Here is an 18,986-nt window from a genome sequence, read left to right on the forward strand (position 1 = left end):
AGATTTTTTTTGTTACAGTTTTAGGATTCTGCTCGCTTGTAAAGCGCTCATCGCTGAAAATTAAAGATAAAGATCTGGAATTGGACAGAGGTAAAAGTATTGAAGAAAATAGAATTCGCAAAATATTTCCTATAAATATTTATTAATAAATATTCTTAAACTTTAGGTGTAAATAGGATCGAACTTGGTATTGGTGGAAGGTTGCGGTTGTAAACAGTCATCAACTCCGGAATTGTTAACATAGATGTCGAAATGTTTTAATATATTTGTTTAATTATGAATCAGTTATGCATTTGTACTTATTTATTTATATAATCATTTAAGGTTAGTAATTATTTATTTTTATTGTTTGCAGGTGATTATAGTCTTACTCCTTCAGTCTTATATATTTATTTAGTATGGTAACATAGTAGTTACCGATTTGGAGGCCTGGACTATAATGTAGCAGACATGAGCTGAAATTGTACAATGGCAGCTGAAAATGTCAGTTAAATAACTAAATCTGAAATAAAAGGTCAATGTGAGTAATGGCAATTCAAAAGCAAAATACTGCAAGTACTGGAAATCTGAAATGAAACAGAAAATACAAGAGTATTGGAAATACTCAGCAGGTCAGATAGCATCTGTGGGGGAACAAAAGAAGTTCAAGTTTCAGGTTTACAGTATACCTGTTCAGAATTGAGGAAGATTGAAATGCTGAAGCTTTTCAGCAAGTGAAATTGGGAAATAGGAATAAGAAAAAATAAAGAGTGGGGCAAGAGAGATTACTTGATAAAAGATTTCATAATGCAAAAGCCAAAGGGAGTGGCAAAGGGTATAATAAAAGAACAAAAGATGTATCCAGATAAAGTGAGGATGCTGCAAAGCAACTGTCCAATGCAAAATGAAGAAATAAAGAAAGAAATGAGAGAAAAAAGGACCAGGAGAAAGAAACATGAGGCAGATGTTGTAATCTAAAACACTGAATTCAATACTGAGCCCTGAAGGCTGTGGAATGCCAACGTAAAAGAGAAGTTCCTGGTTGTTGTCACATCCATTTTCCATAGCAGGCATGAGTCTGTGTTCTACAACGCTTTATTTGCACTTCATAATTCAATTCAAACTTCAATTCAAACTCTCTCCTGTAATTTACCAACTTCCCACAGTGGGGAAAATTAGTGGGGGGTTTTATTCCATTGTCACAGCATTCCCAGAAAAGTAGCTCCCTTAGACACCAATTCCAAAAATTCCTAAAAAGATTAGCATATGTGATAACTTACCGCTGGAAACTGCTCAGTCACAGACGTTACTTCCCAAAGGCACATCTCTGTCTCAATATTGATGTCTAATGATTCTGTTGTCTGTGCGCAGATTCTTCACTAGGGACTCTCAGGTTGACAGCCCTATCCCTGTTGACACTTGCCTATAGGCACAGGGCTTTGCATAAAGATCCTGGTAGTAAGATCCTTGGCATAAAGTGGCTCAGTGGTTAGCACTGCTGCCTCAAAGCACGAGGGGCCCAAGTTTGACTCCAGCCTTGAGTGACTGTGTGGAATTTGCATGTTCTTGCCATATCTGTGTGGTTTTCCACTGGGTTCTTCAGTTTCCTCCCACAGTTCAAAGATATGCAGGTTAGGGGGATTAGCCCTGCTAAATTGTCTGTAGTGTCTGGAAAGTTTAAGATAGGTGGATTACCCATGATAAATACAGGATTATGGAGCTAGATTAAGGGGCTGAGTCTGGGTAGATGCTTTTCAAAGGGTATGCACTGTAGGGATTCCATGATTCAGGAAGGCTGCAAGTAATTTTATTTAATGTGCAGATCTTGGTGTGTCATCGTTGTCCACATCTTGACAGATCAATTTTTGATGACATGTCAAACCAAATTAATGGTAGGCCATTAAATAATGTTTTAGAACAGAGGGACCGAGGGGTTCAGGTACATAATTCTTTGAAGTTTGCATCACACATAGAGAGGATGGTTAAAAAGGTGATGGCACACTTCCTATACAATCCTTTGAGTATATGAATTGGGAAGTCACGTTGAGTTTGTACAGGACATTAGTGCAGCCTCTTCTGGAATACTGTGTCCAGTTCTGATTGCCCAGTTATAGGAAGGATATTATTAAGTTGGAGAGGGTTCAGAAGTGATTTCCAAGGATGTTGTCAGATATAGAAGGTTTGAGTTAGAAAGAAAGGCTGGGTAAGCTGGGACTTTTTTCACTGGAGATTGAAAGGTAACCTTATAGAAGTTTATAAAATAATGAGGCGTATAGATAGAGTTAATGGTAGTTGTCTTTTGCCTAGGATGAGGAATTTCAAGATTCTGGAGTAGAGTGGTACTGGAAAAGCACAGCAGTTCAGGCAGCATCCGAGGAGCAGTAAAGTTGATGTTTCGGGCAAAAGCCCGATGAAGGGCTTGTGCCCAAAACGTCAATTTTACTGCTCCTCAGATGCTGCCTGAACTGCTGTGCTTTTCCAGCACCACTCTACTCCAGAATCTGGTTTCCAGCATCTGCAGTCATTGTTTTTACCTGGGGAATTTCAAGACTCAGGGGACATTTTTAAGGTGAGAGATTTAAAAAAGACATGAGGGTCAAATTCTTTACACAAGGTGGTTCACATGTGGAATGCAGTTCCTGAGGAAGTAGTGGTTGTGGGTGCAATTACAGCATTTAAAAGACATTTTGATGAGTACATGTATAGGAAAGGTTTGGAGGGAATTGGGCCAGGAGCAGGCAGGTGGGACTAGTTTAGTTTGGGATTATGTTCGGCATGGACCCGAAGGGTCTGTTTCTATGCTGTTTGACTCTATGACTAAGGCGACCAAAACACTGTAGCAGACCAAGGACAGAATGGTTAGAATTGGAGCAAGTTGGAGAATTGAAATGAGAATTGTCTTGACTCACTGGAAGTCAAGCTTCACAGTTCCGGAAGCCATCGCAAATGTGGAAATTTGATTTGATGCCCAATTCTACCTAACTGTCTGACTTGGGTTAAAAGAAAATGAAAACAGAAGTGAGGAATTCCTGTTGAAGGGCTTTTGCCCGAAATGTCAATTTTCCTGCTCCTTAGATGCTGCTTGATCTGCTGTGCTTTTCCAGCACCACTCTAATCCAAACTCTTAAAACAAAATGTACACCAGGAATTTCTCATGAACAAGACAATATTTATTGCCATCAAACTGTTTTAACGAATGAGTTGAATTGGTATTCTATAACTGTATGATTTAAAACATTGTCTCTTTTAAAAATTAAACACTCAAGGACAGACAAGACATGAATATTATGGGGGGGGGGGAACAAACAAAATCAGGGAAATATAATTCAATAGCATCAGTTCAGACACACACACTTTTGATTCTTTTTGGTTTCTTTTCAATTCCTTTTGACTCTTTTCTGATGACACAAGATACACAATACTCAGGCATTCGCTGGTTGAGAATGTACCCTTTTTGTGCCTCTGAAGGTGGTTTTCCCTTTTTCTTTCAACGGGATTTGCCGAGAGAGCAGCTTAAGAGAGGAGTTAGCTCCTGGGGATTTTCTTATATTTCTCTGCACACATGGGAGAAAAAGAGAGATGGATGCTTTCTCTTCACAGGCTGGATATTTCTGTTGTATTTTCAACATGTAAAACTGGAGACACCTACCCAGGAACCAATTATAAGGGTCTTACTATGTGATCCATCCTGATCACACAACAGCTGCTGCCAATTTGTCTGAAATTCTCCCTCACTGCTGGAACAAAGCAACATTGCATATACTGTACAATTTCCAATTTGTTCCAGTAACTTGTTTCTGAAATTGTAAACACTACTTACATCACTTTCTTGATTTAAAATAATATCTTTTCCAATTTTTGGTCAGCAGTCAAAAAATAAGAGTCAGCTTTACATAGGAAACAAGAATGAACTGGACTGAACAGCCATCTGGTCTCTGATGAACAGAATCCATCTGGTATCCATTTGTTCTCTCCATGTGCAGGAAACCACATTGTGAATACTAAACAAAAAAATGCTAGGGAGACTAGAAATAGCAGAAACAATGCTGAGTATTAAGTATGCTTTGAAAGTGGAATAATATCAAAATGACTAAGTATGACCTAAATGTATGCAGCATTCAACAACAGCAAAGATAATCCAAAGGCACACATGAAGATATTTGGGTACAATTTAATTTCCATCATAGCAATATGGCTGCATGATGACCAGCACTGAGAAGTAAATATTCAAGAATATTCAATGTTTAGGAAGGTCAAACAAGTGGGAAAAAGAGGTGGAGTTGCACGGATTGTAATGGCTAGGATTGGTACATTAATAAGGGAGAATCTTGTTTCAGAAGAACAAAATGTGGAATCTGTTTTGGGTGGAACTAAACTGCACAATGATCAGTGTGCTAATGCCATTGATAGCCTTGACTTCCAGTTTCAGAAGTCATTGCTATGCATGAATTTTGCAGGTCCATGCAGAAGATGCTAGCGTAGAGCATGATATTAACCAGGAGATGAGAGAAGTATGTAGCATGAATGATTTCATCTGCATATAGACAAAGTGAACCAACTGAGATTAATTCTGTGGAGGACAATTTTCTGGAGTGTGTTAGCAGTCGTTTTCTAGAGCAGCATGTTGAGGAGCCAAATAGAGGATGTGCTATTTTATATCCAGCATTATATAATGAACAAAGGGTTAATTAATACAATATCATTGTAAAATAACTTTTAGGGATGAATGACTGCAATATGATAGAATTTTACATCATGCTTGAAGTGAGATAGTTCATTCTGAAGCAAAGGTATTAACTCTGAATAAGGAAAATAATGAAGGCATGAGGCACAAATTGGCTGAAGTGGATTGGAAAAGTACACTAAAAAGCATATTTGTACGCAGGCAATATTCTTTTGAAATGCAAAAACTCAAAAGCTCAGTCAAACATGGCTAACCAAGGAAGGTCAGGATGGTATAAGATTAAAAGAAAAGGCCTATAAAGTTACTGGAAACAGCAGAAATTCTGAGGATTGAGAGGTTATTAGATTACCACAAAGAAGGACCAAGAAACTGATCAGGAAGGGGAGTTCTGTAGAAAGCTAGGGAAGTGATTGCTGGGCCCTTTGCTAATATATTTGATTCATCGATAGTCACAGATGAGGTGCTGGAAGACTGGAGGTTGGCTAATGTGGTGCCACTGTTTAAGAAAAGTGTTAAGGGCAAGCCAGGGAACTATAGACCAGTGAGCCTGACCTCGGTGGTGGGCAAGTTGTTGGAGGGAATCCTGAGGGACAGGATGTACTTGTATTTGGGAAGGCAAGAACTGATTAGGGGTAGTCAGCATGGCTTTATGGATGGGAAATTATGTCTCTCAAACTTGATTCAGTTTTTTGAAGAAGTAACAAAGAGGATTGATGAGGGCAGAGCGGTAGACATGATCTATATGGATTTCAGTAAGGCATTCGACAAGGTTCCTGTGGGAGACTGGTTAGCAAGATTAGATCTCATGGAATAAAGGGACAACTAGCCATTTGGATACAGAACTTGCTCAAAGGTAGAAGACACAGGATGGTGGTGGAAGGTTGTTTTTCAGACTGGAGGCCTGTGACCAGTGGAGTGCCACAAGGATCGATGCTGGGTCCACCACTTTTCATCATTTATATGAATGATTTGGATGTGAGCTTAAGAGGTATAGTTAGTAAGTTTGCAGATGACACCAAAATTGGAGGTGAAGTGGAACATGAAGAAGGTTACCTCAGATTACAACGGGATCTTGATCAGATAGGCCAATGGGCTGAGAAGTGGCAGATGGAGTTTAAGTTAGATAAATACAAGGTGCTGCATTTTGGGAAAGCAAATCTTAGTGTTTATACACTTAATGATAAGGTCCTAGGGAGTGTTGCTGAACAGAGAGACCTTGGAGTGCAGGTTCATAGCTCCTTGACAGTGGAGTCGCAGGTAGATAGGATAGTGAAGAAGGTGTTTGGTATGCTTTCCTTTATTGGTCAGAGTATTGAGTACAGGCTTTTCCTCAAAACGTCAATTTTCTTGCTCCTCGGATGCTACCTGACCTGCTGTGCTTTTCCAGCACCACTCTAATCTTGACTATTGAGTACAGGAGTAGGGTGGTCATGTTGTGGCTGTATAGGACACTGGTTAGGCCACTTTTGGAATATTGCATGCAATTCTGGTCTCGTTCCTATCTGAAAGATGTTGTGAAACTTGAAAGGGTTCAGAAAAGATTTACAAAGATGCTGCCAGGGTTGGAGGATTTGAGCTATAGGGAGAGGTTGAATAGACTGGGGCAGTTTTCCCTGAAGTGTCGGAGGCTGAGGGGTGACCTTGTAGAGGTTTATAAAATCATGAGGGGCATTGATAGGACAAATAGACAAAGTCTCTTCCCTGGGGTGGGGGAGTCCAGAACTAGAGGCCATAGGTTCAGAATGAGAGGGGAAAGATATAAAAGAGACCTAACGGGCAATTGTTTCACGCAGAGTGTGGTATGTGTATGGAATGAGCTGCCAGGAGAAGTGGTGGAGGTTCGTACAATTGCAACATTTAAAAGACATCTGGATGGATATCTGTTTAGGAACAGTTTGGAGGGATATGGGCCAGGTGCTGGCAGGTGGGACTAGATTGGGTTGGGATATCTGGTCGACATGGACAAGTTGAACTGAAGGATCTGTTTCCATGCTGTACATCTCTATGACTGTAATAGAATATGAATGCAATCTCGCAACAAAAAACATAAAAGGACTATAAAATCTTCTGTAGATAGGTACAAGGAAATGTTCGACTAAAACAAATGTGGGTCCATTGGGTGGTCCAGACAATTTTTAATGGGAAATAGAGAAAAGGCAGAGATTAATTACTTTCTGTATGTTTTCACTAAGATATCAGAAATCTCACAGGATTAGAGACTCAAGTAGCTGAGGAGTTCAAGAAAATTTGCATTGGTAAGAAGATTGTATTGCAGAAATTAATGGGGCTAAAAACTGATAAATCACCAGGACCTGATGGTTGACATCCAGAGTGTTGAAGAAGGTGGCTTTGGACATAGATGATTCATTGCTGATTTTCTTTTAAGATTCTGGAATGATTTCTGTAAATCTGATGCCAGCAAATGTCACCCCATTATTTAAGAAAGGAGTGAGAGAGAAAAAAGGGAACTGCAGACCTGTTAACCTTACATCAGGAGCAGTGAAAATGCTAGAATCTATTACAAATGATGGGATAAGTAGACACCTGTTGATAATGATCTCATTGGGCATAGTCAACATGGATTTGCAAATGAGAAATTAGAGTTATAGAGTTGTGAGCATGGAAACAGATCCTTTGATCCTACTTGTCCATGAAAACCAGATATCCTAAATTAATCCTGTCCCATTTGCCAGCATTTGGTCCAAATCCCCCTCATCCCTTCCTATTCATGTATCCATCCTGGTGTTTTCCGTAATTGTATTGTACCAGATATTGTAATTGTACCAGCCTCCAGCACTTCCTCTGGTAGCTTATTCCATAAACGCCCACTCTCTGACATTGCCCCTTAAGTCCCTTTTAAATCTTTCCCCACTCACCTTAAACCTATGTTCTCTAGTTTTGGACTCCTCCACCTTGAGATAAAGACTTTGGCTATCTATCTTATCCTTGCCCTTCATTTTATCTCTATAAGGTCATCCCTCAGCCTCTGATGCTCCAGGGAAAACAGCCCCAGCCTATTCAGCCTCTCTCTATCGCTCAAACATTCAAACCTGGCAACATCCTTATAAATCTTTTCTGAACCATTTCAAGTTTAACAATATCTTTCCAACAGCAGGGACACCAGAATTAAATGCAATATTTTAAAGGTGGCCACAACTCCTTTACTCAATGTAGTGACGAACAAAGGCAAGCATACCAAATGCCTTCTTCACTACCCTGTCTACATGTGACTCAATTTTCAAGTATATATGAACCTGGCCGCCAGAGTCTCTTTGTTCTGTAACATTCCCCAGGACCTTACCATTAAGTGATACATCCTGCACTAACTTGCCTTATCTAAAATGCAGCACTTCACATTTATCCAAACTAAATTCCATCTGCTGTTTTCAGCCAATTAGTCTATCTGATCAAGGCCCCATTGTACTCTGCTGTCCACTACACCACTAATTTTTGTGTCATCTGCAAATTTACTAACCATACCTCAAATATTCTCATCCAAATCATTTATATAAATGACAAAAAGCAGAAGACACAGCACTAATCCTTGTAGCGTAGTGCTGGTCACAGGCCTCTTGTCCAAAAAGCAAACCTCCACCACAACCCTCTGTCTCATACCTTCAAGTCAATGTTTCAAGTCCAAATGACTAGCTGACTTGGATTCCATGTGATCTAACCTTGCTAATCAGTCTACCATATGGAACCTTGTCAAATGCCTTGCTGAAATCCATAGAGATAGCGTCCACTACTCTGTTTTCATCAGTCTTCTTTGTCACTTCTTCAAAAAACTCAATCAATTTAATGAGACATGATTTCCCAAACACAAAGCCATGTTGACTATCCATAATCAGTGCTTGCCTTTCTAAATACATGCAAATCCTGTCCCTCAGAATCCCCTCCAACAACTTGTTCAACTCTGACACCAGGCTCATCAGTCTAAAGTTCCCCAACTACTTCCCCAAGGACATGCATGTCCTGGGCCTACTCTAACTCCAAATCAAAGCCACCTGCCAACTGGAGGAAGAATGACTCATCTTCTGCCTTGTGACTGTTCAACCACACGGCATCAACATCGCATTCACTAGTTTCAAAATCTCTCCTCCACCTACCTAATCTCAGATCTGTCCTCTTGATCTGTCCATCTTCCTTTCCACCTATCCACTCCACCCTCCCCACTGACTGATCACAATTACCCCCCACCTTTATCCATCTGTTGCCTTCCCACTTGCCTTCCCCTAGCATCCCCTCCCCATATATCTCAACCCCTTCCCCTCTACATTCCTGATGAAAGGTTTATGCCTGAAATGTTGGCTGTCCTGCTCCTTAGATGCTGCCTGACCTGCTGTGATTTTCCAGCGCCATCCTTTTCAACTCTGAATCTCCAACATCTGCAGTCCTCACTTTCTCCAAGCTTTTCCTTACAGCCTTTCTTAAATAATGGCACCATATTAGCCAACTTCCAATCTTCCAGTATCTCACCCGTGGCTATCAATGATACAAATATTTCAACATGGGGCCCAGCAATCTCTTCCTTAGCTTCCCACAAAGTTCTGGGATACATCTGATGAGGTCCTGGGGATCTATACACCTTTGTGTGTTTTAAGTCATCCAGCATCACATCCTCTGTAATATGGACACTTTTTAAGATATCCCTGTTTATTTCTCCAAGTTCTCTCACTTCCATGTCCTTCTCCACAGTAAATACTCATGCAAAATATTCGTTTAGTATCTCACCCATCTCTTGTAGTTCCACACATAGTCGGCCTTGTTGATCTTTAAGGGGCCCCATCTCTCCTTAGTTACTCATTTGGCCTTAATGTTTTTGTAGAATCTCTTTGGATTCTCCTTACCCGATTTGCAAAAGTTATCTTATGGTCCCCCCTTTTTGCCTCCTGATTTCCCTCTTGAGTATATTCTTACTGTCCTAATACTTCTCTAGGAATTCTCTTGATACCAGCTGTCCATACCTGACATATGCATCCTTCATTTTGTTGACCAAAGCATCAATTTCTCTCTGAGAAAGTGAGGACTACAGATGCTGGAGAACAGAGTCAAAAAGTGTGGTGTTGGAAAAACACAGCCAGTCAGGCAGCATCCGAGGAGCAGGAGAGTCGACATTTTGAGCATAAGATTTTCATCAGGAATCCTAATGAAAAGCTTATGATTGAAACGTTGACTCTCCTGCTCCTTGGATGCTGCCTGACCGGCTGTGCTTTTCCAGCATCACACTTTGCGATCGTCAATTTCTCTAGTCATCCATCATTCCTTACACCATTCACACTAAAATGAATATACCAATTCTGGACTCTTGTTATCTCACTTTTAAAGGCCTTCCACTTTCCAACTGTCCCTTTTCCTGTAAGTAGCCTCTCCAAGTCAACATTTGAAAGTTCTTGCCTAATACTATCAAAATTAGCCTTAGTCCACTTTAGAATTTTAACTTTTAGAGCAGTTCTATCCTTTTCCATAACTACTTTAAAACTAACAGAATTATGGTCACTGGCCCAAAAGTGCTCCCCCACTGACATTTCAGTCACTTGCCCTGCCTTATTTCTCAAAAGAAGGTCAAGTATTGCTCCTTGGAACAGGAGAATCGACGTTTCGGGCATAAGCCCTTCTTCAGGAATGGGGAAAGTTTGTCCAGCAGGCTAAGATAAAAGGTAGGGAGGAGGGACTTGGGAGAGGGGCGTCGGAAATGTGATAGGTGGAAAGAGGTCAAGGTGAGGGTGATAGGTCAGACTGGGGTGGGGGCGGAGAGGTCGGGAAGAAGATCTCAGGTTAGGAAGGCGGTGCTGAATTTGATGGATTTGACTGAGACAGGGTGGGGGGAGGGGAAATGAGGAAACTGGTGAAATCCGAGTTCATCCCTTGTGGTTGGAGGGTTCCTAGCCGGAAGATGAGGCGTTCTTCCTCCAACCGTCGTTTTGTTGTGGTCTGACGATGGAGGAGTCCAAAGACCTGCATATCCTTGGTGGAGTGGGAGGGGGAATTGAAATGTTGAGCTACAGGGTGGTTGGGTTGGTTGGTCCGGGTGTCCCAGAGGTGTTCTCTGAAACGCTCCGCAAGTAGCCGGCCTGTCTCCCCAATATAGAGGAGGCCACATCGGGTGCAGAGGATGCAATAGATGATATGTGTGGAGGTGCAGGTGAATCTGTGGCGGATATGGAAGTTTCCTTTGGGGCCTTGGAGGGAGGTGAGGGGCCACTCCACCAAGGATATGCAGGTCTTTGGACTCCTCCATCGTCAGACCACAACAAAACGACGGTTGGAGGAAGAACGCCTCATCTTCCGGCTAGGAACCCTCCAACCACAAGGGATGAACTCGGATTTCACCAGTTTCCTCATTTCCCCTCCCCCCACCCTGTCTCAGTCAAATCCATCAAATTCAGCACCGCCTTCCTAACCTGAGATCTTCTTCCCGACCTCTCCGCCCCCACCCCAGTCTGACCTATCACATTTCCGACGCCCCTCTCCCAAGTCCCTCCTCCCTACCTTTTATCTTAGCCTGCTGGACAAACTTTCCCCATTCCTGAAGAAGGGCTTATGCCCGAAACGTCGATTCTCCTGTTCCCTGGATGCTGCCTGACCTGCTGCGCTTTTCCAGCAACACATTTCCAGCTCTGATCTCCAGCATCTGCAGACCTCACTTTCTCCTCAGTATTGCTCCTTGTCTAGTAAGTACTAAATAAGAAAAAATTCTTGTACACACTTACAAAATTCCTCCCCATCCAAACCTTAACACTTTGACAGTTCCAGGCTATGTTTGGGAAGTTAAAATCTCCTACGATTACAACCCTATTATTCTTACAGATATTTGAGATCTCCTTACAAATTTGCTTCTCAATTTTCCACTGACTATTGCAGGGTCTATAGTACAATCCCTGTGAGGGGATCATCCCTTTCTTAGTTCTGAATTCCACCCAAATAACATTACTGGACATGTTCCCAGAAATATCCTCCCTAAGTATACCATAATGTTAACCCTAATAATGCCACTCTCCCTCCTCTCTTGTGTCCCATCCTTCCTATGGCACCTTTACCCTGGAACATTAAGCTGCCAGTCCTTGCCTCCATGAGCCATGTTTCTGTAATGGTTCTGATGTCCCATGTTTCCAACCATGCCCTCAGCTCAGCTGCCTTACTTGTTAGGCCTCTTACATTGAAATAAATGCAGTTTAATTTGTCAGTTTTATCTTGTTCTCTGCCTTGCTCTTGCCTGCCATGACTACTTGTTCCTCTTCCCAACTGTGGGGAGAAAATGAGGACTACAGATGCTGGAGATCAGAGCTGAAAATGTGTTGCTGGAAAAGCACAGCAGGCCAGGCAGCATCCAAGGAGCAGGAGAATCGACGTTTTGGGCATGAGCCCTTCTTCAGGAAGGGCTGAAGAAGGGCTCATGCCCGAAACGTCGATTCTCCTGCTCCTTGGATGCTGCCTGGCCTGCTGTGCTTTTCCAGCAACACATTTTCACCTCTTCCCAACTGTATCAACCTCAGACTTATCTCTTTTCTCACTATCTCTTTGGGTCCCCATTCCTTTCTAGTTTAAAACCTCCAAAATAGCACTAGCAAATCTCCCCACCAGGATATTGTTCCCCTTCCAATTCAGATGCAACCCATCCTTCTTATAGAGGTCACTTGTACCTCAGAAGAGATTCCAATGATCCAAAACTGTGAATCCCTGCCCCCTGCACCAGCTCTTCAGCCATGCATTCATCTGCTATATCCTCCTATTCCTACTCTCACTAGTACGTGGCACCAGGAATAATCCAGATATTACTACCCCCAAGGATTTACTTTTTAACCTACTGCCCAGATTACTATACTGTCTCTTCAAAACCTTGTCCCTTTCTCTTCCTATGTTATTGGTCTAAATATGTAGAACAACCTCCCACTGCTCACTCTCCCCTTCAAAAATATTCTGCACCCTCTCCAAGACATCCTTGACCCTGACACCAGAGAAGCAACACATCATTCTGTTGTCTCACTGTCAGTAGCAGAAATGTCAGTCTGTTCCCCTCACTAGAGAGTCCCTGTGACAATCCATCACTTGGAACCTGACATACCCATCATTACAGTAGAGCCAGTCTCAGTACCAGAAACCTAGCTGTCAGTGCTACATTCTCCTGAGAGTCCCATCACCCCTTACTTTTGTTGGAGTTTTTTTGAAGATGTTACGAACAAAATTGAAAAAGGAGATGTAGATAGTATATGTAGATTTTCAAAAGGTTTTTGATAAAATCCCCCTCAGGAAGCTGGTTATAAAAATTAAAGCACATTAGGTAGGAGACAATGTACTGGCATGGATTAATGATTGGCTAACAGTGAGAAAACAGGAAGTAGATATTCATGGGTCATTCTTGTGTCAGCAGACTTGACTAGTGGGGCACTGCAAGGATTAGTACTTGGGCCCAGTTGTTCATAAATGATTTGGCGTTGAGAACAAATGTAATATTTCCAAATTTGCAGATAATACAAAGTTACATGGGAATGTATGCTGTGAGGAAGATGTAAACTGGCTTCAGGAGGATTTGGGCAGGCTTAGTGAAAATAGACAAGAACATGGCAGATGATATATAATGTGGATAAATGTGAAATTATCCTTTGGTAGGAAGAACAGATGTACACAATAATTTTTAAGTGAGTAACAAGTCAGAAAGTGGACCAAGGACCAAGGTGTCCTTGTCAATAAGTCATTAAACATGCAGGTGCAACAAGCAGGCATGAAATGTTAGCCTTTATTGAAGAGGATTTGAGTGCAGGAGTAGTGAGAACTTGCTTCAGTTGTACAGAGCTTGTTTAGACTGCGCAACAAGAGTAACGTGTGTAATTTTCCTTACTTCAGAAAAAAATATTATTGCCATAGAGGGGATGCAACAAAGGTTCACCATACCTGTTCCCAGATGGAGGAATGCCCTATGAGGAGAGATTGAGAAAACTGGGCCTGAATCCTCTGGAATTTTGAAGACTGAAAGGTGATCTCATTGAAATTTCTATGCAAAGACAGAGCAGATGCAGGTAAGATGTTCCCCTGGTTGGGAGTCTAGAAGCAGAGGGCACAATTTAAGAACAAGGAAGGTGCCTCTCAGGTTGAATTGAGATGAATTGTTTTCACTCAAGGTTGTGAACATTTAGAATTCTCTACCCCAGGCAGCTGTGGAAGCTCAATCATTGAGATATAGATTGATAAATTTCTGATCACCAGTGACATACAACTTATGGAGGTAGAGTGGCTACAAGGCTTTGAAATGTTTAATCAGCCATGATCATATTGAATGGTGGGTAGGCTTGATGGGCTGAATGGTCTATTCATGTTCCTGTAGATATTTAATTTGAGATAGCTCATAACTAATTTACAAGTTATAATTAGTTAAAATTTTTAAAAATTGAACATAAAAATAGGAGTAAACCATTTAGACTCTTGAATCTGAACTGCCGCTATTCAATGAGATCATGGCTGATCTATAACCTAATTCCACACACACACTTCATCTCATCTCCTTAGTACCTATGGTTAACAAAGACCCATCCATTTCCAATTTAAAATGAACAATTGATACAGTATCACCAGTCATTGAAAAAGGGTCCCAATCTTCTCCCACATTGTGCTTTGAAATATTCTTTTTACTTCCCTCCTGAGAGGTCTGGTTTTAATTCTTAAACTATGCTCCCCACTCCCAAACTCCTGAACCAGCAGAAATACATAGCTTCTCTCTACCTAACTGACCCGTTCCCAATAATGTCTCAAAACCTTTGACCAAAGCATCTCTTAACTTCTAACTTCATGGAAATATGATCCTAATTTTGTAATCTCTCCTCGTAGCTTACCAATTGGAGTCTAAATATCAACATTGCTTTCGGACCAAGGCCAGGTATCTCTCCTAAAGTATGTTGCCCAGAACTCACTCAAGGTCTGCTCATCAGGGCTTTTTATGTCTGAAATATGACTTCCACACTTGCATTCCTATCTTTTAGTTGAATTTCCCTTTTTGTTTACTTGTTATATCCATTTATGATATTTTAATGATCTGTGTAACTGGACCCCAAGACTCTGTTCCTCCACAGTTTCTAGTTTTTTATCATTTGGACAGTACCCTGTTCTATCAATTTTTAGGTTCAAAACCTAATTTCCATTTTTGACTATTCACTTACCCATTAGTATATAGTATTAGTAACAGTAATTATATGCTCAATTCCAGGAATGTAATTTTTCTTTGTGTCATTATTCTCCCATCATCTAAGTCATTAATAAATACAGTGAATAATTGAGGTACCATTACATGTTCTTCCAGGACGCCATCACCATTAGTTACGTGCTGGCAATTGTCAAATCCTGGTTTTGTCTTCCGTTCTACAGCCAATTTCCACTTCCAGGTCAATAATTTAGTACTGATAAAATGTGACCATTTTGGTCACAAATGGGACCATGTGACCAAGGCTTTCTTCCTTCCTTTACTATTTTTTAAATTGCTCTTTAATACTGTACAGTTAGCATTTATCTTTTTTATTGCAAAAATATATTTTATTCTTATCAACATGACAAGAATACATTTATATTTCAATTAAAAGAATGAGGGATCTTGAACTTAATGGACCTCATTACCTTATGGCAGGTATTAGGTGGTGGCCTTTCCCCACTGGTCCTTGGTAGCAGCTGCCCCAAGCTTCATTGCACCCCTTAGTATATAGTCCTGGACCTTGGAATGTGTAACACTTGGTTAAGGTTAAGGCTTTGTACTGGAAGAACAACAGATTTCAAGCAGATTAAAGAGTATCTTTCATCTACTCGATGGTCCTCTGGGCACAGTCAGTTTGTATCGGTGTGTGTCCTAAGGAACAGCCCATACAGTAAAACTCGCACATCATGGAGCTGCTTGGAATGAACCTCAACAGACCATCTTTGCAAAGGCACGTTTCAGAAGGAGATGTGCAATGGTCTCTTCACGACCACAGCTGCTTCAAGAGAAGCATGCAGTTGGGCAGAAAGTCCAGCATGCAAGAGAGATCTGACAGGTAGCGCCCTTCTTACCACCTTGATGCATGTTGGAAAGCAATGAGGGATTCTGCCAAATGACTTTGACAGTCTGCTCAAGGAACCACCCAATAGAAATGACCTTTTTCCACAGGGCGTCAAAGACGTTAGTGCTGACCACTGTCTGATGGACTGTGGGCCTCAAAGATGTTACATGCTGATGACTGCTTGATGGACTGTCGTCAAAGATTGATTGAGACTGTATTACTGATGTTTGAGATGGTGACCAAACAGATGGATGAAGGTAAAGTGGTTGATGTGGTGTATATGGATTTCAGTAAAGCATTTGATAAGGATCCCCACATAGGCTATTGCACAAAATATGGAGGAATGGGATTGAGGGTGATTTAGTGGTTTGGATCAGAAATTGGCTAGCTGAAAGAAGGCAGAGGGTGATGGTTGATGGGAAACATTCATCGTGGAGTTCAGTTACTAGTGGTGTACTGCAAGGATCTGTTTTGGGAGCACTGCTGTTTGTCATTTTTATAAATGACCTAGATGAGGGTGTAGAAGAATGGATTAGTAAATTTGTGGATGACACTAAGGTTGGTGGAATTCTGGACAGCGCCAAAGGATGTTGCAGTTTACAGAGGGACATAGATAAGCTGCAGAGCTGGGCTGAGAGGTGGCAAGTGGAGTTTAATGGGGAAAAGTGTGCGGTGATTCACTTTGGAAGGAGCAACAGGAATAAAGAGTACTGGGCTAATGGTAAGATTCTTAGTGGTGTAGATGAGCAGAGAGATCTCGCTGTCTATGTACACAGATCCCTGAAAGTTGCCACCCAGGTTGATAGAGTTGTTAAGAAGGCATACAGTCTGTTAGCTTTTATTGGTAGAGGGATTGCGTTTCAGAGCCATGAGGTCATGCTGCAGTTGTACAAAACTCGGGTGCGACCGCACTTGGAGTATTGCATACTGTTCTGGTCACCGCAATATAGGAAGGATGTGGAAGTTTTGGAAAGGGTTCAGAGGAGATTAACTGGGATGTTGCCTTGTATGGAGGGAAGGTCTTAGGAAAGGCTGGGGGACTTGAGGCTGGTTTCTTTAGTGAGAAGAAGATTGAGAGGTGACCTAATTGAGACGCATAAGATAATCAGAGGGTTAGATAGGGTGGGCAGTGAGAGCCTTTTTCCTCAGATGGAGATGGCTAGCACAAGGGGACATAGCTTTAAAATGAGGATTGATAATGTCAGAGGTAGTTTCTTTACTCAGAGTAGTAGAGGCGTGGAACGCACTGCCTGCAACAATAGTAGACTCAACAACTTTAAGGGCATTTAAATGGTCATTGGATAAACATATCGATGAAAATGGGGTAGTGTAGGATAGATATGCTTCAGATTGGTTCCACAGGTTGACGCAACATCGAGGGCTGAAGGGCCTGTACTGTGCTGTAATGTTCTATGGTTGTGTAGATCAGTCAGATCTAATTGCATATTCCTTCCCCAAAGCCCATTTGGAGAGTGCATCCCTCATGTAGGAGTGCAATATCCTATCAAAAACCTTCTCTTGGGCAGGTGTCCATCCCCTCCCTCATCCTGCAGATATGCAAATATATTCCTGCATATCACAAGACTCAGATACCTTCCCATCTAGTATAGCATAAGTTTGGTCAGGGTGACTCCAGTGCAGACTTGACCCAGTTGATAACGACCTTGGACAGGATTTTGTAGTCTACGTTCAGCAGTGAGATTTTTCTCTCTCTCCCCCTTCCATTTGTAGATGACCATGTCTTGTACAGAATTAACCCAGTTGATGATGCCCTTCCTCATGGATGCACACATGCTACTACCCAGAAGCATACCATCGTACACCTCCAGCAGCTCCGAGCCAATCAAGTTCCACAGAGTCGACTATAACCCGGTAGGTAAGCCATCACTTCTGGGAGTTTTACTCTTCTGAAAGGACTTGAGGACTTAGTCAGCTCATCTAGAGACTACAGTTGGCCCCGACTCTCACGTGTTGTCATCTAAAACCTACATGATAGAGGACAGGAACAACTGGGAGACCGTACAGGTTTGTCATATAGTTTGGCGGAAAAGAATTTGCTCACTGTCAAAATGTCAGACTGAGATTGTTATTGAGCAATCTTCTTCATCATGTCAGACTGAGATTGTTATTGAGCAATCTTCTTCATCTTAGCTGCTGATCACAGAGCTCTACCTGTGCACTTTCTGGAAAAAGAAATGTGAGCATCTCTCATCCTGCTCCTCAGTGAGCCCTAGGCTGGAAGATTATCTTAGAGGACTCTGAGGCAAAGAGGAAGGCTTACTGGCTCTTCACCTCTCAGAGATCCTCTTGACATCACCTCCATCGTCTGCAACAGGAGTAGGTTGTGCATGCTTTTCTGGAGTTGGGACAACTTCATCTGTCTCTCTGTCTCACCTCTGAACACCTTTGAGGACAAAGAACCTCTTGATGTTCACCTTGATTGCTTTCTACTAGTGAGATGAAGGTGCAAAGAGGGGTTTCATGGTTCTCAAACATTTGCAATCGCTGTTGAGTTCCTTAATGTGTTCAGGGGTCGACAGTTTCATGTTCAGCTTCCTCTGGCCTTCCTGTAGGTGACAGTCAGCCAGCAGGAGGTAATGGTCAGAGAAGAATGCTGTTGAATGAGAACAAACAGGAAATCTGTCCTGGAGTGTTCAGTTCCATCTGGCTCTGACGTGGCATTTAGTTTGCTGTCAGCCACTCCAGATCATCCAGCTGCATCGTTAATTCAGTTGAAGTAGCTGACAATAGACAATAGGTGCAGGAGTAGGCCATTCAGCCCTTCGAGCCTGCACCTCCATTCAATATAATCATGGCTGATCATTCCTAATCAGTATCCTGTTCCTGCCTTATCTCCATAACCCTTGATTCCACTATCTTTGAGAGCTCTATCCAACTCTTTCTTAAATGAATCCAGAGAGTGGGTCTCCACTGCCCTCTGGGGCAGAGCATTCCACACAGCCACCACTCTCTGGGTGAAGAAGTTTCTCCTGAGCTCTGTCCTAAATGGTCTACCCCGTATTTTTAAGCTATGTCCTCTGGCTCGGCACTCACCCATCAGTGGAAATATGTTTCCTACTGCCAGAGTGTCCAATCCTTTCATAATCTTATACGTCTCAATCAGATCCCCTCTCAATCTTCGAAACTCAAGGGTATACAAGCCCAGTCGCTTCAGTCGCTGGCTGAATAACCAGCTTGGACCTTGCCAGTAGTAGTGGGAGCTGCTGAAGGATAGCTGTACATGCACTCTTTACGCATAAATTAGTCTTGGGAGAATTATCTGATACAAGGAGGAGCACACTTGCCAC

The sequence above is a fragment of the Chiloscyllium plagiosum genome, unplaced genomic scaffold (genome assembly GCF_037043375.1).
Source record: "Chiloscyllium plagiosum isolate Xiang-an unplaced genomic scaffold, Cpla_swu_hap1 HiC_scaffold_37, whole genome shotgun sequence".
Classification (NCBI taxonomy): Eukaryota; Metazoa; Chordata; class Chondrichthyes; order Orectolobiformes; family Hemiscylliidae; genus Chiloscyllium; species Chiloscyllium plagiosum.